Below are 23,795 nucleotides of genomic sequence, written 5' to 3'. Positions count from 1 at the left end.
TAAAAGAATCAAACTTTCGTCTGTTTAATAACATTATATTATCTCCAGAAAGGGAAAAGCTGCGAAAAAGTGTCGCTAGCATCCCGATTAGTAGCGAAAGGCAGACTGAAGAGAAATCAGGATACGTTAGGGAACTTATATAATGTTTTTCTACACTGAAAGATTGGATAAGATGATCACAATTTAAAAATGGGATTAAAAATAAAGAAAATTTTCTGAAACATCTACAAAATCGAATTCTGGTAATTCGGGTGGAAAGTGAATAAAGATAGATTCTTGTAAAGCAGAATGTAAGAGGGAAGTACTGCATATCACAGATTTATTAGCACGAAATACGGCTTAAAAATAAACGAAGCAAAGACGAAGGCAATATAGGGTTGCTCTAAGAGGAACAGTAGCTTGCTTAACATCAAAATCATAAATCATGCAGGACAGGGAAATGAAAGACTGTATGGAATGACATTATCAAATTCGGTCAAAGAAGAGGCCTCTCTTAAGAGACAAGCATATGGGAAAAAGCTTTCTTCAACAGAAAAGCTCTAAGATATCGTATATTGATACTAAAATAAGGAATATGTTTCTGGAGCACAGGAATATATTGAAGTTATATATCCTCCACTGCCAGTTCTGTCTTCTGCCGTCTTGGAGTGGTTACTGCACGCCGACTTCGAACATAGGCGGTGGCTACGTTATGTGACAAGACCGTCTAGTATTCAGCATATACACTACTGGCCATTAAAATTGCTACACAAAGAAGAAATGCAGATGATAAGCGGGTATTCATTGGACAAATATATTATACTAGAACTGACATGTGATTACATTTTCACGCAATTTGGCTGCATAGATCCTGAGAAATCAGTACCCAGAACAACCACCTCTGGCGATAATAACGGCCTTGATACGCTGGGTATTGAGTCGAACAGAGCTTGGATGGCGTGTACAGGTACAGCTGCCCAAGCAGCTTCAACACTATACCACAGTTCATAAAGAGTAGTGACTGGCGTATTGTGACGAGCCAGTTGCTCGGCCATCATTGACCAGACGTTTTCATTTGGTGAGAGATCTGGAGAATGTGCTGGCCAGGGCAGCAGTCGAACATTTTCTATATCCAGAAAGGCCCCTACAGGACCTGCAACATGCGGTCGTGCATTATCCTGCTGAAATGTAGGGTTTCTCAGGAATCGAATGAAGGGTAGAGCCACGGGTCGTAACACATCTGAAAGTTAACGTCCACTGTTCAAAGTGCCGTCAATCCGAACGAGAGGTGACCGAGACGTGTAACCAATGGCACCCGATACCATCACGCCGGGTGATACGCCAGTATGGCGATGACGAATACACCCTTCCAATGTGCGTTCACCGCAATGTCGCCAAACACGGATGCGACCGTCATGATGCTGTAAACAGAACCTGGATTCATCAGAAAAAATGACGTGCACCTAAGTTCGTCGCTGAGTACACCATCGCAGGCGCTCCTGTCTGTGATGCAGCCTCAAGAGTAACCGCTGCCATGGTCTCCGAGCTAATAGTCCATGCTGCTGCAAACGTCGTCCAACTGTTCGTGCAGATGGTTGTTGTCTTGCAAACGTCCCCATCTGTTGACTCAGGGATCGAGACGTGGCTGCACGATCCGTGACAGCCATGCGGATAAGATTCCTGTCATCTCGACTGCTAGTGATACGAGGCCGTTGGGATCCAGCACGGCGTTGCGTATTACCCTCCTGAACCCACCGATTCCATATTCTGCCAACAGTCATTGGATCTCGACCAACGCGAGCAGCAGTGTCGCGATACGTTAAACCAGAATCGCGATAGGCTACAATCCGACCTGGATCAAAGACGGAAACGTGATGCTACACATTTCTCCTCCTTACACGAGACATCACAACAACGTTTCACCAGGCAACGCCGGTCAACTGCTGTTTGTGTAGGAGAAATCGGTTGGAAACTTTGCTCATGTCAGCACGTTGTAGGTGTCGCCACCGGCGGCAACCTTGTGTGAATGCTCTGGATAGCTAATCATTTGCATATCACAGCATCGTCTTCCTGTCGGTTAAATTTCGTGTCTGTAGCGCATCATATTCGTGGTGTAGCAATTTTAATGGTCAGTAGTGTACTTCGTCACATTGAAGAAGCTATATCTTCTGATCGTTTGTTTGCCAAAAACGAGTTGCTTCTGACTGGCGGCAGAAGCGAATACAAAGTTGGTAAATTTGCTGACCGTTAAACTCTTAACATCATGACGACGTAATGCAAAAAACTCTCTCCATGTGTGATACAAGCTAGAATATACAAATTATCAGAATTTGGAACAACCGTAAAAGTAGATACCAATAACGGCATCTTCATTCTATCATACAATACGGACTCGATGGGTTCAGGAGGGCCGCCCTTAACATCATGCACGATCTAAACAGTTCCACGTAGCTAATGACTGAGAGGACAGACGTGTCAAATTCATCTTGTCTCTTTTTCACTGCGAACTGTCATGAATGTTTCTGGATTTCCGTAAAGCCCCACTGCAGCCTGTTGACGAAGGTGTGTGCATATAGAATAGGTTCAAATGGTTCAACTGGCTCTGAGCACTATGGGACTTAACTTCTAAGGTCATCAGTCCCCTGGAACTTAGAACTACTTAAACCTAAGGACATCACACACATCCATGCCCGAGGCAGAATTCGAACCTACGACCGTAGAAGTCGCGCGGTTCCGGACTGCGCGCCTAGAACCGCTAGACCACCGCGGCCGGCATAATTTGTACAGAAACCAGATGGCAGTTGTAAGAGTCGACGGACATGAAAGGGAAGCAGGGGTTGGGAAGGGAATTAGACAGGGTTGTAGCCTCTCCCCGATGTTATTCAATCTGTATACTGAGCAAGCAGTAAAGGAAACAAAAGAAAAATTTGGAGTCGGAATTAAAATCCATGTAGAAGAAATAAAAACTTTGATGTTCGCCGATGACATTGTAATTCTGTCAGAGACAGCAAAGGACCTGGAAGAGCAGTTGAACGGAATGGACAGTGTCTTGAAGGGGGATATAAGATGAACATCAACAAAAGCAAAACGAGGATAATGTAATGTAATCGAATTAAAACGGGTGATGCTGCGGGAAATAGATTAGGAAATGAGACACTTAAAGTAGTAAAGGAGCTTTGCTGTTTGGGGTGCAAAATAACTGATGATGGCCGAAGTAGAGAGGATATAAAATGCAGACTGGCAATGGCAAGGAAAGCGTTTCTGAAGAAGAGAAATTTGTTAACATCGAGTATAGATTTAAGTGTCAGGAAGTCGTTTCTGAAAGTATTTGTATGGAGTGTAGCCATGTATGGAAGTGAAACGTGGACAATAAATAGTTTGGACAAGAAGAGAATAGAAGCTTTTGAAATGTGGTACTACAGAAGAATGCTGAAGATTGGATGGGTAGATCACATAACTAATGAGGAGGTACTGAACAGAATTGGAGAGAGGAGAAATTTGTAGCACAACTTGACTAGAAGAAGGGATCGATTGGTAGGGTGTATTTTGAGGCATCAAGGGATGATCAATTTAGTATTTGAGGGCAGCGTGGAGGGTAAAAATCGTAGAGGGAGACCAAGAGATGAATACACTAAACAGATTCAGAAGGATGTAGGTTGGAGTAGGTAGTGGGAGATGAAGAAGCTTGTACAGGATAGAGTAGCATGGAGAGCTGCATCAAACCAGTCTCTGGACTGAAGACCACAACAGTAACAACCCATAATGAGCCTACACGAAGTAGTTTGATTTCTGATTGGATTCATATCCTACGCGTTTCGCAAATACCCTGCTCGTTTCACAGAACCGTTTTAAAAAACCCACTCTATTTTAAAAGTATCGTAATACACATTACACAAATATATACTTGGTACAAATATTCCTTATTGTTAGGTGACAATCGCTTTGGGGGTAAGAAAGACCTACCTGTCAAAGGGCTGTGGGAGTGAAAAAGAAGCGTTGTCCACGACGCGTGAATTCCGAGATTCTATCAATCCAGTATTTCTGAACGAGAACACTTTGCGACATGCAACGAACCTAATATGTAATTTCTAACCTTCACTAATATTTTTCTCGCCCACAACCCTACAACACGATGAAAGGAAAAATGTTCATCGCTTGTTACTTTTCCGCTGTTCATGCATTGAAAGTTCCGCATGAGGCATGAACCTATAATTTATTATCTCTGTACCAACAATCGTATTCGTGGCATATTTTACAGACGATGTGAATATATAGACCACTGAATATAAGAGCAAAAGTATACCATTGTACGAGACACAATTCAGGAGATACAATGTCAAACAGTGAGCCGCGAGAAAAACTGCCACATCATTCATGATGTTTATATTTATTACTTCATAGTTACTAACTCTGTTCGCAACACGTTTTGCAGAAGGTATCTACATATGTAGCTGAATGTACCTACTATATCTTATCTTTGCACGATGCATAGTTCAGGTGATATGACGTCTTGAACATTCAAATGCTTGAGAAAATGTCGCATCGTGCAAAACGTATCATTTTATTCACATATGCCGCTGAATGTACCTGTAAAATTGTATTACTGTACGACACGTCACAAATACTTACCACAACACCAGACGCTGCGTGGCACAGAAGTGGATCCACTGCTATAATTACATACCTGGGTGACACCGGACATCTCCGCTAGTAGAACGATAAAGCAAGGCCAACCGAGTGTGTAAAATCAAGAATTTGTTTTTATATTTATATGGAAGGATTTTGAAATCAGTATTTATTTTTAATTGTTACCAATGGGGATCTATCCGATACAGGAACTTTTCTAACAGACCTAACAAGTTTTCTCCGAATTTTTTCTGTATTATTCACTCAGCATTCTGAATACACTGTGTCAAACACTTCTGCAAATGTAATTAAACCTGCAGCGTAGTCCTTGATGAATCGCAAGCAACTTCCAGTTAGAAACTTCTTTCCATTCAGAAACACGCAAAGTTTCGGCAGCGGAAAAGCAGAAGTTTTCCATTCACCTCGGAAGGACAACTCAGACGACAAGGGTAAATTTGCTGGAAATTTTACCCAGAATGAGCAACAGTGCAGCACTCGGAAATTACAAATTAAGTTATTGGTTCATCTGAGGCCTTTGCGGCAGTAGAATGATATCGTAGAGATGCCATTACTCTTTTGTAGATGGTAAACATGATATTGTACCTATGCCTATAAAGGGCGTGAATATATGAATACGCACGCATGCCACGGTTCTGCAGTGAGGATTCCTATAATGGATGTGTGGGGTTTCTGCTTTAGATAAATGGTGGTATTTCGGCTATGAAAATAAGCTACTGTCGTCACCGTGACGCGTGATCTGCGATCTTTTGCCGTGATTAGTTTTCAGTATTTGCAAAACTAATCGATTGATTGAATTAGCTGTTCCGCTTTCGCCTCTGCGTGCCTTTATGTTTCCTGCTATTTTGCGTTGCAATGATCCACTTAAATGTAATTATGACGTGGTCAATACTGCATGAAATGAAGGTTAGTTAAATTTTGTGTGGTAGTCTTTGACGTAGACGGCACTTAAATCGAGTGGTGATACAACTTGTTCGTTACACTCTTGGAATACAACTGCAGCCGACAATACTTACACAGCTTTCTATTTTTGAGACTTTACGCTATCAGACACTTTCTATCGGTCGCTCGTAATTATAATAGTGATACAATTCCATTACAGAATACCTTAAAAAGAAACATGAACCTAATGACTGATGATCTGAAATATCAAATCGCAATTATTTCATCTGGGAACAGTACCAATGTCGATCAACAGCTTTGGCAAGAACTTAAACTGTGAATTACGTGGTATAGCGAAATTGAAGACATCGGCCGAAAAACAGGCTAATCCGCAGAATTTAAAAATGGAGAAATAAGAGTAAATGATTTAAGAGACAATCTAAGCAGCCGTCTTAGGTTGTGTGCACATTATTCTCTCATTTATCGTCTAGTAAAGTCATCAGAAGATGAAAACAAATTGTAAAAATGTGTGTGAATTTCTAAGAGACCAAACTGCTGAGGTCATCGATCCCTAGATTTACACACTACATAAACTAACTTATGCTAAGAACAACACACACACACACACACACACACACACACACACACACAAACACACACACATGCCCGAGGAAGGACTCGAACCTCCGGCAGGAGGGGCAGCGCAGTCCGCGACATGGCGCCTCAAACCGCGCGGCCATTCCGATTGGCTAAACAAATTGCAAAACTGTTTAGAAAAGATATGTGTACGGTGAGAAAGTTGGAAATTGACCCTAGATTATGAAAAGTGTGAGGTCATCAACATGAGTGCTAAAAGGAATCCTTTATACTTCCGTTACACGATAAATCAGTCAAATATACAGGCCGTAAATTCAACTAAATGCCTAGGAATTACAATTACGAACAGCTTAAATTGGAAAGTACACACATAAAATGTTGTGAGGTAAGCAAACCAAAGACCGTGTTTTATTGGCAGTCACTTACAAAATGCAATAGATATATTAAAGAGACTGCCTACACTACGCTTTTACGTCCTCTTTTGGAATACTGCTCGGCGGTCTGGGATCCTTACCAGATAGGATTATCGGAGTGCATCGAGAAAGTTCAAAGATGAGCAGCACGTTTTGTATTATCGCAAAGTAGGGCAGAGAGTGTCACTAACATGATACAGGATTTGGGGTGGACATCATTAAGACAAAGGTTCAAATGGCTCTGAGCGCTATGTGACTTAACATCTGTGGTCATCAGGCCCCTAGAACTTAGAACTACTTAAACCTAACTAACTTAAGGACATCACACACATCCATGTCCGAGGCAGGATTCGAACCTGCTACCGTAGTAGTCGCGCGGTTCCGGACTGAGGGCCTGAACCGCTAGACCACCGCGGCCGGCTCATTAAGACAAAGGCATTTTTCGTTTCGGCGGAATCTTTTCACGAAATTTCAGTCACCAACTTTCTCCTCAGAGCGTGAAAATATTTTGTTGACGCCGACCTACATAGGGCGAAACGACCATCATAATAAAATAAGGGAAATCGGTGCTTCTATGGAAAGATATAGGTTCAAAAATGGCTCTGAGTACTATGGGACTTAACTTCTGAGGTCATCAGCCCCTGGAACTTAGAACTACTTAAGCCTAACTAACCTAAGGACATCACATACATCCATGCCCGAGGCAGGATTCGAACCTGCGATCGTAGCGGTCGTGTGGTTCCAGACTGAAGCGCCTAAAACCGCTCGGCCACGAAAGGTATAGGTGTTCGAGATTGGAATGATAGAGAATTATTGTGAAGGTGGTTTCATGAACCATCTGTCAGGCACTTCAGAGAGATTTTCAGAGTATCCATTTAGATGTAGATGTAAATGAGGCTGGAAAACATATATAAAATTCTTTTATTTTAATTTTTTAAACAGAAATCCATACAAATGGACCAGTTGTTGTTTATAATATGTCGTGTCCCTTACGCTGCAATGTAACATGAAAAAAAAACGATTAATAAATAAGAGCAGTACTCTGTAAAGATTTAGTTTGTACACTGTCAAACATCCACAACCACAAATTACGACTGACTGTAGTAATAAGTGTGTTTCTAACCTTAACATCGTTATCAAACAATCTCAGAAAATGTGTCAGGCTCAAGGTTCGGTTAATTGGTGGACTGTAATTTAGTAATTGTTGTAAATCCTTTTTCTTAGCATGTTTTAAAAGTCTTGGGCCATCATGTTAGAGAGGAAATGGCGGTGTACACTGATAGGGTGTGTAACAACAACAAAAAACCAATGTATTAAACTGCTTATGAAGGAGCAATACAGGAACCCTCTAGTGTGATTGATAGTCTGTTGGATATGGTCAGCCTACAGTACAGGTGATGAAACTTTAAACCGGTCTGTGGAAGCGACTTTGATCGTGAACCACTTGCTCCAATGAACCAATACCTGTATATTTAATAGGATCGCCACATATGTTTGGGTGATAGACATGCATGCACCATGAGAGACACTGGTCTCCTTCGGACTACCTTTATGTAGTCTGGAGATGTGTCGCATGTTCTTTGTCCTTCCTCCATGCCATGTACGACGTATAGTCATCCTAATTTTCCCAATAAGAGACACCACCATAACTGCTCGTACTATCTCTTCTACTACCTCGTGTTGCAGGGAAAAGCTTCGTTTGGAGCTGGCAATACACACTGTACACGGTTGGCGGAGCTATGACATCACGTTTCCATTTCCACCGAGTGGTCAAAACGCGCGCCTGTCGCATTAACTCAGTTCCCCGCAGGATGCAGAAGGTTTTAGATATAGCATTCCCCGACTTCCATATACGTCAGACTTAAATTGAGACGATCAGATGGAGTAAGCTTCAGGGAGGGCGGGACAGAGACTCAAGAGCAGTTACAAGATGCAGAGGGACTGTCTAAAAACAGCACCTTGGTGTACGGGATCCTTAGTAGATAGGTTCGGAAAAAAAGGGTGACTCGGTTAGAGATACGAGAGTGGCATGAATATGTTTCACCAGTGGCTGTAACCATTAAAAGATTTCTCTACAAGACACAGCTTGCGTACGTAGTAGAATAGATAGACTTGATTCCAAATCGCAGACAGCATTTCTACCTGAAAGCGTAACACTATCAGTGACTCTTGTGTGTGGTTGGTTGGTTGGTTGGTTTGGGGAAGGAGACCAGACAGCGTGGTCATCGGTCTCATCGTATTAGGGAAGGATGGGGAAGGAAGTCGGCCGTGCCCTTTCAAAGGAACCATCCCGGCATTTGCCTGGAGTGACTCGTGTGTGTGCCTGTAGGCTCAGGACAGCTGTTTATACAGGGTGGCGGTAACGTAGGTGTTATGATCGTGCTTTAATCGCGCAGTTCTTATGCGAAATGTATGTTGTGGGCTGTAGTACCCTTCTGTGATCAGCTTCAAATGTCATTTCTCAATAGTGTTCATCAAAAGGAACATCTTGTTCTGTCCATGGATTCCCAGTTGTCCTAGCTGGTGAGGGTAATCCGACTACTAAAAAAAATTATTCGCTATACAAAGAGGCTCTCATGATCAATTTAATTAATTAGCCTATGGAACTGAAATGACGTGCCGCCTGGCGGCTGGAAGAGATGGCTAGGGCACCACGGAATGATTCTTGACAAGCGTTTTTTTTTTCGTTTTGGCTATATCTTTTAACGAAGTTTCAATCGCCCACTTACACAGTGCGAAACAGGCTCTCACGATTTGTTTCGTAAACGATAGTATGATATAGCACCGCACTGGTTAAAGGGGCCCTGTCATAGTGTACAAAAAGGCTACGTTCTCTTGAATTATAGCTTTCTGTTGTCAAACGTTAAATGAATGTGTTTTTTTCTGACATGTGTGGCTATGGCGTGAAAGATTGTCTGAAATGTTTGCAATACACACACGCATGACACTGAGTGCGAGAGACGCTCTTAGGTAGTGTAATTTGTACACCAATCTGGAAGAATTTGCTTAATATAGATTTTTTCCTTTGGAGTTTAAATTCTCGCTTTTTCTTTACTCTAATGACTGTTTCGAAATATACGAGGACATTCTACGATGATCGGTAGTTCTCGAATAAAAATAGTCGAATTTTTTCCTGATTTTACACAGGGTGGACATGTCTCTGCTGATCATTTGTGATCGGTGGCGGTACACTTCCCTGGACGTCACAATACAGTGAGATGCGACTGCAGTCGAGCGTAAAAACTATACCAATTTTGCTCATAAAACTAAAAAAAAGGCTATATTCGTGGAAAGAGGACATTTATTATGGTTGCAAATGTGTTTTGCTTTTTTAAACAGATGCGTGATTATAGCTGCGTTGACATCAAATACAACTGTTCTCCATCACCGAACGGCGGTCTGTTGGAGGCGAGGGGGCGGGGGGGGGGGGGGGAACCTGTCTGCTGTGGTGGTCACTGGACACAGCCGTTCTCTGTCCGGGGTGCGCCTTTTAGAGGAACAAGTTGCATTCGAGGTGGCCCTCCATTTATCTCCTATTCTTTAGTTGATTGACTGTACATGCTACTGTGTTGGCATAGGAGTGTCGCCTTAAGGCGATGGCCAGATGGTGGAAAGTCGAGTGCTGATCTGGGCCATTCTCCGGATACATGTAAATTTCACTTTTGTGTAAAGGGGCGCCACATCAAAGGCATATCGCATATCGCGAGGACTGGTCGGGGTCTGCCGCTGTACACGGTCGGCAGGACCACTACTTTAAGGTGGCAGCCAGGTAGTTGCAGCTGTGAAGGGTGGCTGCGCGGTCCAGGGCATCTTGTCATGGTTAGCGCGGCTCCCCCGATTAGATGTTCGAGTCCTCCCTTGGGAATGGGTGTGTGTGTGTCGTCCCTAGCGTAAATTAGGTTAAGTTAGATTAATTAGTGTGCAAGTCTAGGGACCGAGCTTGCTGTTTGATGAGTATGTCGCCCCCCCCCCCGCCACCCCTCTGCCATAGGTGGATGGTGGGAGGGAGGAAGGGTACCTCGATTTTCAGCAGTTTGTGGACGCCTATCGAGGAGAATGCACATTCAACTACAGCCTCATCTGTAGTCTTTTAGGACGACGATTTACCCCAGCACATGTGCCGCATTATGGCCGGTTCATTACGAGTACTGCTTACTTCACGAATTAAAACTATGACGCACTTTTTTCCATCAGTTGTGGTAGCATGTATTGGCTTCGATTACCTGGGCTGCAGGATGGTTTTTGAGCAAGCATCTGTACCTAACTCTGACGTCAAGCAGCGATAAATACTCTATGCTTACAGGCAATACACTTTTAAAATTCCTCTCTGCCCAATACCAGCATCTTGTCAGATGAACGTATTTTCCACCAAAAAGAATAAAGATAGTATCTTACACTCTAGCCTTTTCACTGGCAACTTGTAGGTGTAGGGTAGAGTTTGAGCGTGTCTGTCGCTAGTTTCGAGTGGCATTCCGAAATTTTTTTCCAGCAGGATGACACCAGTTGTATGGTATGAGATTTTCAGCTGTATTGCGCCTTTGTGCTGTCCTTGTGTAACACTATGCATATGGTTGTGTAATTAGGCCGGATCTTTATGATTAATTATGTAATTAGGATCGATATTTGTGTCAGTTTAACACCCAAAATAAATAAAGTACGCTAACCTAACCTTCCTCTCCCGCATCGCATCTAGGCTGTTTTCATGTGCTGGGAGTGGAGATGGGTGCACTTGGGCTTTCCATTCAGCAGAATCAGGGATTGAGTCCCGGAAAGGGCACCGCCACTTTTAATTTCCTGTCAATTCCAAGCGCCTCTGGTGGTTTAATTGTGTTAGGGGGGTGCACTTGGTCCTTCCGCGCAGGAGAATCGGGGTTCGAGTCCAGGAAAGGACACTGCCGATTTAAATTTTCTGCCAATTTCTGGGTTGGGAGGTGGGATGGGATCTCAGCACAGTCCTGGGATAAAATTCGAAATTCCCGTCAAAATTCAAAATTCCCGACATTAGGGTAGGATGAGGGGGGTGGGGGAGGCGAGAGGGGGAGGAGCGTGCTGGGGCACATGTGCAGCTGAGACAACACGTGACGTCATCGCGGGTAAGGGTTGGCGTGGTCGGGGGGCGGGTAAGGGTGGGGGTGGGGGTGGGGGTGGGGGTGATTACTTGATCAATTTATTTACTTTGCATATCAATTTGATATCAAAATTGCATCGAGGCCGTCACTACCCTACTTGTGCCGGGCAGGCTATAAGAAGAGTGCTTAAGATTTAATTTCAGTTTTGTTACCTGTTAGGAGAAGATTCCTTTCATTCTCTCCTTATAACAGCAAATATTAAAATATGTGGCATTTGGATTTTATTACTAAAACATTTGCCCTCACAGTACTACAGGTCTATTAAAATATTGTATTACTCTTTTTGTTGCGCTACTTTTCAGCTTAATAAATTTAATTAAATACAGTTGTTTTAATACAGTTTATTTGCGGGTCAAGGCAACAGTTTTCAGACTTAGCCCATTTCGGTAATGCTTCCACCTTTGACCGGGAAGTAAGTGATTCTGTCCTTCCGGACGTCGGATAAATAGATCCCATTCCGCATTACAACGACGACTGCACTGTTTTCTAGCTCTCTACAACACGCTTGATATACACTCCACTGCTAGTGCTGCCACCTGCAGTCTGGAAGTGAAAGCTAAATTGTGAGAGTTGTTTTCAATTACAAAATACAGACACCTAGATCAAGATTAGTACCCAAATAACGACGTGAAGATTAATCATAAATAATGCTTACGATCACGATATACAGGGTGTTTCAAAAATGAACGGTATATTTGAAACGGTAGTAAAAACTAAACGAGCAGCGATAGAAATACACCGTTTGTTGCAATATGCTTGGGACAACAGTACATTTTCAGGCAGACAAACTTTCGAAATTACAGTAGTTACAATTGTCAACAACAGATGGCGCTGCGGTCTGGGAAACTCTATAGTACGATATTTTCCACATATCCACCATGTGTAGCAATAATATGGCGTAGTCTCTGAATGAAATTACCCGAAACCTTTGACAACGTGTCTGGCGGAATGGCTTCACATGCAGATGAGATGTACTGCTTCAGCTGTTCAATTGTTTCTGGATTCTGGCGGTACACCTGGTCTTTCAAGTGTCCCCACAGAAAGAAGTCACAGAGGTTCATGTCTGGCGAATAGGGAGGCCAACCCACGCCGCCTCCTGTATGTTTCGGATAGCCCAAAGCATACACACGATCATCGAAATATTCATTCAGGAAATTAAAGACGTCGGCCGTGCGATGTGGCCGGGCACCATCTTGCATAAACCACGAGATGTTAGCAGTGTCGTCTAAGGCAGTTTGTACCGCCACAAATTCACGAAGAATGTCCAGATAGCGTGATGCAGTAATCGTTTCGGATCTGAAAAAGGGGCCAATGATTCCTTTGGAAGAAATGGCGGCCCAGACCAGTACTTTTTGAGGATGCAGGGACGATGGGACTGCAACATGGGGCTTTTCGGTTCCCCATATGCGCCAGTTCTGTTTATTGACGAAGCCGTCCAGGTAAAAATAAGCTTCGTCAGTAAACCAAATGCTGCCCACATGCATATCGCCGTCATCAATCCTGTGCACTATATCGTTAGCGAATGTCTCTCGTGCAGCAATGGTAGTGGCGCTGAGGGGTTGCCGCGTTTGAATTTTGTATGGATAGAGGTGTAAACTCTGGCGCATGAGATGATACGTGGACATTGGCGTCATTTGGACCGCAGCTGCAACACGGCGAATGGAAACCCGAGGCCGCTGTTGGATCACCTGCTGCACTAGCTGCGCGTTGCCCTCTGTGGTTGCCGTACGCGGTCGCCCTACCTTTCCAGCACGTTCATCCGTCACGTTCCCAGTCCGTTGAAATTTTTCAAACAGATCCTTTATTGTATCGCTTTTCGGTCCTTTGGTTACATTAAACCTCCGTTGAAAACTTCGTCTTGTTGCAACAACACTGTGTTCTAGGCGGTGGAATTCCAACACCAGAAAAATCCTCTGTTCTAAGGAATAAACCATGTTGTCCACAGCACACTTGCACGTTGTGAACAGCACACGCTTACAGCAGAAAGACGACGTACAGAATGGCGCACCCACTGACTGCGTTGTCCTCTGTATCTTTCACATCACTTGCAGCGCCATCTGTTGTTGAAAATTGTAACTACTGTAATTTCGAAAGTTTGTCCGCCTGAAAATGTACTGTTGTCCCAAGCATATTGCAACAAACGGTGTATTTCTATCGCTGCTCGTTTAGTTTTTATTGTCGTTTCAAATATACCGGTCATTTTTGAAACACCCTGTATTTTCACTGGAATTATGAATTATATTTGTGAGTCTGTTCCACGTTCCAAGTCAAAGCGTGATGATGCCGAATTGACTGACGGAAAACCTGAATCAAGAAATCAGTTAAACTAGACTAATCGATAAGACTGTAAAAGTCTGCAGCGATTTGGCACCATTATCGACTCCTCCTTATTCTTAAGGTTTATGTTTTCACTTTGTAATGGATTATCTGCAACTAACGGGATGTTCACCCAAATCAACTTATCTATGAAACAGCTTTTCCAATCATCAACAAGAAAATTTAAAAATGAAAACTGATGTGGCTCTCCTTTAAAATATTCCATCAAAGAAGTTTTTTCAGTTTTATTTTCCATTTACAGACACTTCTTCGTTTACAAATCTTCAAGAGTATTCGTAATCCATTGAAATGAATTTTCCAAAACATTGTACAATTCATTTACTTACCTCTGGTATTCTGTCTTCAGAACATAGTACTATCATACAGAATTACACGCTAATGGTGTTAAACGATCAAACATTTACACAGAAATAGTACATCTCACCTCTGAATCTGTGGAGGCAGATCCATTTTGAAATATCTTAAGTTGGTGACTAGAGCTTCTCCGAATTACGGAGTTTCGTCTTTCTGTTACCGGTGTAACTGTTGAAATTTTTCAGAATGTACCACCAATACGCAGACAATTACATCTATAATATGGCCACTTTTTCAATAAGAGTGTCTGACCACATGATGATATGACAAAATTCCCAACGTTTCGATTGCCACTGCACTCATTTCACATCAGGATGACTAATGAGAAAAAATAAATTGACAAAACACATTCACTAAATTATAACATTTTTTGTTGGGTCTCTCGAAGTGGCTGATGCTTTTTCTGTACGAGTGATCTGCTGCGGAATACCGTTAGCATGAAATTAAGTGGGAAGTTATCAGCATCTTTGTTCAGCTGACAAGTTACTGAGGCAATGTGTTAAAATGGAGGCAATCCAAATTAGATTGGTGGATAATTCAGTCAAGAGCGACAGAGGATATAGCCTAAGTGAAGCGTGCTATCAGGTGCTTGATGAAAACATATCGCATAACATCGCAATACTCATTCTCTGCTCATAGACGACTTTTTCTTAAGATCTTTTCGGTAAAGACTGTTGTTCTACTGTTTTATTTTTTACGGCGCAGTATAATACTGGCTAAGGCGGTGCACAGCCTGTACTGTTCACTAAATCTGATATCGACACCTGACGAACACAATCTGTAAAGTTGTTACAACACAAAACGCCAGCGGTGTGAACCTAAAAACTTGTAAACCATCAATTTCGGCGAGAACACCTCGTCAATGGAACAGGACGCAGCACTTCCGACAAGAATTCTCGGGTGAAATGTTCTGTTATTGACGTTGACTAGGGGAGGGGATTCAGCAGCGTTGCCTGCTGACGTCGGAAGTCAACGCATTATCGCCGCGGTCACTCATGCTATAATCGTAGATTTTGTACTTTTTGCGTCCTCTTCCTCTTTATTTTACTGATCGCTTAGCTGCGGTGACACACTACAAAGATCACTTGATATATACGTGTGTTAGAAAAATTCTTCCACGAAAGGATCCAAATACCTCAAAGAGAAAAATGAGTTACGTTTTACAATCCCTGGACTGACAGAAGGCAACATTGTGCATAAATCATAAATAATTACGTAAAGCGGTGAACCAAATTTCATTAAACCACCTAGTTCAACATTAAAAAAGTCTGTCTATTATGTTTATATTCGTGTGATGTGGTACTGAGAAAGAAAATAAGACACGGAGGATTGAGTAAGGAAAAGCGGTATGTATTGTTCTCTAAATATTACTTTAGTGTTTGTATAATATATATTGTCTGAGTTAAACAAATGATGTTGTCTAATGTTTGGAGACATCTTTCATGTACTTATACTTTACCATACGACGTTCTGTAACGTTCCCTGGCAAACTCACGTTATTAAAAAAAAAAAAAAGAGTTTATTTGTACCATATACGCCGCTCTGGGCAAGTTGTATATATCGTAATTATTGAACAAGAATATTACTGAATGTGGTGTAAAAGACATTTGTCATTCTCCTTATATTTTTTGTTGTAATATTTGTCTGTATTTAGGATAGGAATTTTTTCTGTATTTATTATGTGATTGTAAAATGTGTCAGTATTTGCGATAGCAGAGATATGTTGCCAGAAGAGAATAATATCGTCAATTTGCAAAGAAATGTTAATAGTCAGCAATACTATTTAAGCACAATGCATTATGTATTCTTTGGTCTTCTCTGTTCAGAAGTAATTGCGGTAGGACACTGTGAAAGAGTTTTTTACGAATGGGTAGACTTCTTTTGTCTCTGTCTGGTCTTAGCCGCCATTAGACGATGCGTTACGAATTAATGTGAGTTGTATTGTTGTTTGATCTAAATATATTAGAGTTTATCAAAAGTGTGAATTATTTATGTAAATTAGCTTGCCCACGTCATCTATAAAATTTCTTTAAGAATTTTTCAGCATTTTTTAGCGGTGTTGCTGGGCTGTGCCGCGACCAACAATAGCAAACCCGTAAATCGGGAACAGATGCATAAAAATCAATGGTGAATTAAGAAATTGTTCTTCTTTTTCAGTGATCCTGTGGCTGATAAAATTTGAATTAATTATACGTTTGTGCATTCGTAGGCGGATAGCTAATGTTAGTTAACATTGAAATTTAAACAGTTTGGTTCTTTCAAAATATCTTAAATGTGTAATGAAGTAGGTTTGATCAGTGATAAATGTCGGCTTGGCAATAATTAAAACATTTTCTGCTAATAGAGGTAATCTTGTGTTCTATGGCTAGTGCCGGGATAAAATTCAGTAAAAATATTTAACAAAAAATCCATTGCATCAGGAAAGTGTATGCCAAGGCCGAATGATTTAAAGGACCCAATTCTCAACCTAATATTCTTAACCAGTTCATATGAGTTCACGTAAATATTATTTTTTCTTTAAATGTACGTAATAATTAAGTAAGTAAAAATTTTTTTATTACCACACGAAAATAAGAGAGTGGTTCTACAACAAAGTTCGCACGAAAGAAAATTAACTTAAAAACAACAGATAAATTTTATTATTCTTCTTTAACGAAATTTCAAATCAATCCCATTCATTACGACCGATTTCGTTAAAAGCTACACACATCCACAGTACGCGAATGCAGTTATACAACGCCTCATCCTGTCCTTATAGTTAAATATTTTCAATTTTTTTTCCATCCTGTAAGTCTTTGCGAAAGAATTTTTCTTTTCAATAACTAGACATTAATTTGTGACTGAATCATTTTCACTGCACTTTATTAAAACTGTAACGTTCACAACATTTGTCACTTCCTTTCCCTAACTATAATGATCCTCAAACAAGGATGCTTTCAAATCCTCGAATAGAAGTTTGTAGCAGTTTGCGCCTGATCTGTTTCATATCGCTTGACATGGCACCACTACGAATACTGCCTCAGAGCACCTTTGCTTGCACACGTTACTGACGAACACCAGTGTAAACTTTTCATTCATAAGGCCTAAGCTCACAACCGCGCAGATTAATTATCTCCAAATAACGTCACAGTTCCGACATTAGTGAGGCGCTAGTACTAATTCCAACTTGAGACAACCCGCGAACGTAGAATTGTTTCAATGAATATTCTCTAAAATATTTTGGAATGTTAAACTCAGAAAGTGCAACACCCACTGTAATGGTGCCCTGGGGAGAACAATAATTATTCACTTGGAATTACGAACAGTGCACTGAATTAATACTTTTATGATTCTTTAAAGACGTACGTAAAAAGTACAGAAAAAATCTTTATCATTAAACGTAATTGTACTTAAAAACAATATCGACTTAGTATGTGTATTATTCTTTGTTCTATGTTAAAAATATTAATAACTGTGAAATAGTCGAATGATTTTATATAATTACTTATTCTGCTCTTGATCTTGGATGAGGATGGGCTTGAGAGATATTGTACGTGTACTTACATTGCATTTTGGTTAAATATATGTGTTTATTTGCTCTTAAAATCTTTGATTTTGTATCTTTAGCATCCCTACATATTAGGATACTAATGACTTATTTTTTCAGAGTATCAGAACGCGCAATATAGTGTGAGCCTATGATTGATTGTTGTCGGCTATTTACAGGCCGCTACGTTTTATTTAAATAGTGATAAAATTAAACGGCACAGAGCCGCGGAAATTAGTTGCGAAGTTTTCGTTTTAATTATATTATTTTGCTACAGAGTCATTTTAATTTATTTGTAAAGATTGACAGTAGTTTTCATTAAATTCTTGTGGTTGCCGCATAACGGCTATCTTTTGTCTCAGCTACGTAAACTCACAGAAATTAACTTACTCCGAAATGATGAGCGATAAATATGCCACACAATAATATTTCTCTATGCGAACCCATGACATTAAAACAGTATTAATTTCAATGAATTTGCAGTGCAAAAGGAACCTGAGATATTTTGTTAACATACGAGCCAGTACGGTGCTTCACATCGCTCTATACGTTTTTCATATTGCGGGCATTTAACCTTAAAATAACGTTTCCAAACAAAAAGACCGTTTAATTTGCCCGTGATAAGTTGTGTTAATACTTTAGTTTGTGTGGCGTCATTTGCTGTGTAATTATACGTATATGTGCCTACAAATCATACAGCATACTGAATAGCACATGAACACACAATTACAGCACAACACTTGACCTACAGAACAGAATACAATGACACACACACTTAAAACAACACATCGGTAATTTACCGTAATAATCGCTGGAACTGGATTGTCTATAAGGCACAACAAGCGGAATCGTTGAATTTCAGTAAGGCGTATGTAATTTAGTATTATTCCTTTCGTTAAAAAGTTTACGTCTGTACTTAAGCCTTTAACGATACACATTGTGTACGACGACACGCCCAGAAGTAATTTCTACACGTTGTGTACTCACTGTGAGCTCGAAACCGCCGAAACCTAATTGCCAAACTTGTAGCTAAAAGGGAGGAAGAGAGCGTTGCAGCGCAGTGCAGTGAAATTAAATACGTATTCGTTAGTAAAGTACCTACATAACGGGTGATTCTTGTAGATGGGGATAAACTACAAGAAAAAATTCCTGAGAGGATAAGGAGCTAAAAAGGTGATACGGACATATCGGCGGAAATGCATTCCACGTGATCGAAGGTGGAGATTTGAGTTGTTTCACAATCAGGTTCAGTTTGTACTAATGTTTTAGCTCCAAACTCAAAAATGCAGTTTAGCAGCCACATTACCCTTCGCACCACCAAAGTCAAGTCTCCCAGCAGCGGAGGGAGTCACCTGCAGGAAGTGCAGATGTGCCTCATCTGTGAGCAGTTGTGGAAGGTTGATTGGTCGCTTGAGGCGGTCACCAACAATCCCCACCCAGACAGGGAGGCAAGTTCTGCTGCTTCGCTGCCTCCATACCATGAGGATTCTCCACAGCCCACAGGTGGGTGCTGTGAAGGTTGTCCATACCACCCTCGTAAAAGCTGTCTCATTTGAGAACTGGATAGGTAACAGAAATAGCGGAACCACGCCGGCCTGGGTGACGAACCGGCGACAAAGCCGACGCCTCAGAGGCAAGTCCATACGTAATAAGGCCTGTACATTTCTTAAGTAGTACGTACAGTGGCAGATGTCGTAGAGAATGTTACAGATGGTCGTCAGACTTACCAGATGTCGGCGGCAACCTGACTGGTGCTGTGACCGGGATCACTGTCAAAGATCTTTTATCCACTGTCAAAGATCTCTTATCTCCACCTTAATGTGTGTGTACCTCACTTGGAACGCAGTTCCCGGCAGTTTGTACATTTGACATTTTTCGCTCACTATCTTCTCAGGCACCGTTTCTTGCAGTTTATCTTCATTTATCAGAATCATCCTGTAGATAGCCACGAGAAGTCTGCCCGCACAGAAGCGGACTATGTGCACTATACAAAGGGAAATTCACATTCATTTCCATCATTTCAGACATGTTGTGGATCTGTTTCAAGCAGCAGTCGTCGTATCTAGTGCCAAGTGGGTAGGTATTCCCGACTCTGTCCATACGCAACGACGGAAAGAAATCTAGTAAATCCAGTGTGTTGATACCGCTGACCATTTCAAATGGTATACCTACATGGATATGGTGTCTGTTATTTCGGACATGCCCGGAAGAACAGACACCATGGATGACCTGCAGCCGTCTAGAACAAAATTAGAATTTTATATTAATGCCGTCAGGTTCTCACGGGCGTTGATATATATCAACGGGGACAGGTGAAAATGTGTACCGGGGCTCGAAGCCGCCGAGGGCACAGAGGACAGTGCGACTGCAGGAACTATCTCGCGCATGCCTCCCGCGAGACTCACATTCTCACCTTCTATATCCACATACTACATTCCCAACACACCCATTACTCGTGGCAGACAATCTTACCGAGACCCGTAAGAGGTAGTCCTGTGCGCGAAATAGTCCCTGCAGTCGCACTATCCTCTGTGCCCTCGGTAGCACAGATGGATGCGTTACGCCTGGGTCAAACCCTACACTGTTTCCCAGCAACAAATCTTCGAACAATTCCCAGAACCGTGCGTTTTAATTTCAGCTCCAAAAATAAAAAAAATAAAAAGATGGATAGAGCGTCTGCCATGTAAGCAGGATATCCCGGGTTCGAGTCCCGGTCGAGGCACACATTTTCACCTGTCCCCGTTGATATATATCAACGCCCGTGAGCAGCGGACGGTATTAATATAATTCTAATTTCAAATGGTTGTGGAACTGACCGAACAAGTATGGGAGAGGGCACTGTCATTTGGTTAAAAATTGTAAACAGAAATGTCATATGATTAGTGGTTTAGTGATTATGCATTTCATAAGAATACTCACACACTGCACATTGACTTCTAACAGGGATTTACAACACAGAAAATGAAGGGAAAAAAAATACGACGGAAGTGAAATTATCGTGGAGATCTGTCGTTGGTTTAAGTTTGCCGCAGAGGCTGTGATTCTTATGGCGCATTCCACTAAATACAGCTTAATCTAATATTCACAGGTCATTACGGTTTTTACGTTTTCCCATTTCAGCCTTTCTACATTGTTGTGAAACTTCTTGTTCACAACAGTATGAAATGCAGAACATTTAAGAAAGTATTGGATTCGTAATTAAGTTTTCACTAATTAACCACTGTGTGTTAAGTACTATCATACATCTTATGGAAGAAACGGCTAAAACCCGAAACCTTTCATTTAGTCAAATATTGTGTCTTCGAGGCTCACGTGATCACCAGTTGTGTTCTCATGCTGAAACATTAGTTACACGAGAGACGAATACTGTTGAAATAGAACTGTAGTAAATCAAGAGATGATAGGCGTCAACGGTCAGAGTGACACAAACAGCGGCAAACGTACGACGACGATGAGGTGCCGCCGACGATGGTCTTGCCGCTCTCAGCCACTGCCTGATGAAGGCTCTGGACTTACCTGGTGCGCCATACCCGCAGCCAAGGCTCGCCAACCCTTACCTGGAAACAAAAAAACGGCAGCGTAAATAGACAACACAACAATATTATTACTTTCGTGATAGCAAATTTAACGTTAGTACAGAGCTATGCGTGTGAAATAATGTGGTTGTAATAGATCTCGGAAGTAGACGAAGCCAATTGTACGTTTCCAGGTTCAGGTGTAGAGGTATTCAATACCAAGAGTGTACTCAGATCATAATGGGAAAAGGGGGGAGAGAGAGGTAGGGAACAAATGGTCACTTCACGTAATTTTTGGGTTGGACGACAAATGGCTCTGGGTAAACTTGCTACGAGTCATTAGTTATTGTGTGATCATAATTTTTTGTGACTCACACTGGATTGATACATATATCTGTCTTTCGGGGCAGGAGGTGAATTCGGTTAGTGACAATTTTTATGCAAGGTTGAAGGAGGAAGAAAAGGGGGGAGGGGTGGAGGGACATAGGTACATTCCCCTGTCCATTGCTGTATACGCTCTTGATCAATACTACTCTATTCTGCATTTGTCCGTATTTTTTACGTTAAGGCGAGATTCTCATTAAAAGGGTCGAGGTGACTAGAATGTTGGGAGGAATCGGGGCGGTTACAAAAGTTTCTGCAGCACATTGTTTGAAGCAGTGTAATGGCCGCCGTGGGATTCTCTCGGTCGGAGACGCCCGATTAAGGTGGAAAACTTATCATTACGTGACGCACATTCACAAAATGATTTATACTGCAGTATGCATGGAAACATATTCGCCGTAAATGCTGAGATGAACGTGTACAGGCTGCCAAACGCAGCATATTCACCTCAGCCAGATTGGCTTACCTCGCAAAGAAGAACGAGGGAATTGCTGTCCAGGAATAATTCGAGTTAGAGGAAGGGTTGGTATACGGTTCTCTAATAGCAGGCTAAACGTAAGTAACGAACACAACTTTTTGGCCAAAGTGTAACTTTTGGTCCGCCATTTTGGATTAGCCATTTTGAATTTGTATTCAGCGATATCAAAAATATATAACAACAAGCAGTTTTTATGCAAACAGAACTAATAATTTACCTATACGTTTTTCCTAAGCTTTAAACAGGCTTCTGTCGAGCAACGATTTTTCAAAACTGCGAGAAGCATAAAACAAAAACGGTTCAACTTATTAACTTCCACCTTTGATCCCCGAAAAATAAATACTTTTCTTGGGAGCCTATACCTATAATCTACGAAATTTGTTAATATTAAAACCAAAAAAAGTAAATAAATCCCCAAAATTCGAAGTCAAAGTTCGAGTTAGTGCCATATCGTTAAATTTATTGTTATTTCATTGTGGTTAGGTATAATTTCCCATAAATTTAATGTAGTATCGACTGATTTTTGATTTCAAGTAAGTTTTGAGGGCCTATACTGCACACGGTCAGCGTACTTCAAACTCGCAGGCCCTTTATCATACTATAATTATGGGCCCCATTTTGTTTTTAGTATTGAAAATCTAAAATAAAGTTCGAAGTATGACCAGTCATAATTCCCATACAGATCCTTTGTATGTCTTTTCATTGTCTCAAAACGTTTCCAAAGCTGGCCTATCTTTTACTTATTTGAATGAGAAGTTGGCCTTAACATCATGTAAGAATAATCATACAGCGCCATTCAGCTGCCTCTACCTGTGTGTTTAATGCAACCAGCAACGCCTTCAAAAACCACCTGCGTGATTTTCATATTCTCCCACATACTATGTGTAAACTACTAGTCCCCCCAAAATAAGTGAAATGAACTTTCTACTAGAAAATTAAATCTAGTTAAATTTTGTTCTAGAATACGTTTTCGCTGAGGGTCACGGTTTTCGAGTTATTCAAGGGAACGAGTTTGAAGGTCACTTTTGCACATTTTTATTGAATAATTTGAAAACTACGAACTCTAGAGAGAACATACCCCAGTACAAAATATATCTGTATTAAAATTTCTGTGAAAAGGTCCCGTTCATTTTTATGTAGGACTAATAGTTTGCATATAAAGAGGCTGAGAATAAAATCTTGCTCGTGATGTCTGAAGATGTTGCAGCTTGCATAAAACCCATAGGTAGGGGCAGCTCAACCACACCATATGTAAGACAAGTGCTTGCACCACATATCTCTCTCTCTCTCTCTCTCTCTCTCTCTCTCTCTCTCTGCATGTGTATGGGAAGTAGATGAATTCAGAAGTAATTTGTAGCTCCAGATACATAATGTTATCCTTATTTCTTTACAGAGTTTGTATACCCTTGCAACAGATGGGACACCGGCGTCTTCCACATTCTTTTAAATATGTGCATCCCTATGACAATAAATATTGTTATATGTCTCATATGTGAGACAAACATAAAAAATCAACAGTTTTGTTTATTACGTTCTCTCCATAGTACAAATGTGGAC

This window comes from Schistocerca americana, chromosome 1 (genome assembly GCF_021461395.2).
Source record: "Schistocerca americana isolate TAMUIC-IGC-003095 chromosome 1, iqSchAmer2.1, whole genome shotgun sequence".
Classification (NCBI taxonomy): Eukaryota; Metazoa; Arthropoda; class Insecta; order Orthoptera; family Acrididae; genus Schistocerca; species Schistocerca americana.
Note: the sequence above shows the minus strand (reverse complement) of the source record.